Raw genomic sequence first — 587 nt, 5'->3', positions numbered from 1 at the left:
AGTTGTCTTCCAAATTTCTTGGCTAAGACAGTTGAACACCTCCAGTGCTGCATCAGTTTGTTCAATCATTTCAATTTTTATTTTTTAATTCCTAGAGCATTGTTTTTTGCTAATGTCTTCAGTGCAACTTGGATTCTGCATTCCATTCTATAGTTCTTAATCATACACCATCTCTTGAAATGATTGAACACAGAACAATTGTTTTTGGCACAATGACTGTATATTCCTCCCATCTTCTTTTGATGTTTCCTGCATCAGTCACCATTTTGCCCATTTTGTTGCTGTTGTTAAGTGCTGTCGTGTCAGTTCTGACCCATAGTGACCCTTCATAGGGTTTCAGAGGAGCAGATGGGGATCTTAAACTACTGACATTGCAGTTCAAACTAACCTTGCAGTCCAGCACATTAACCACACCAGGACTCCATTGGAATCCTTCAATATTGCAACCCCAGGCTTGAGTTTTGTCTTCATTTCTTTCAATTTGAGAAATGCTGAGCATGTTTTCCCCCTTTCTAACTCCATGCTTTTGCACATTTCATGATGGTACTGGACTTTGTATATACAAATATATATATATATACTACATA

This window comes from Chrysochloris asiatica, unplaced genomic scaffold (assembly GCF_000296735.1).
Source record: "Chrysochloris asiatica unplaced genomic scaffold, ChrAsi1.0 scaffold00143, whole genome shotgun sequence".
Classification (NCBI taxonomy): domain Eukaryota; kingdom Metazoa; phylum Chordata; class Mammalia; order Afrosoricida; family Chrysochloridae; genus Chrysochloris; species Chrysochloris asiatica.
The sequence above is the reverse complement of the archived record's forward strand: the minus strand, read 5'-3'. Positions refer to the sequence as shown.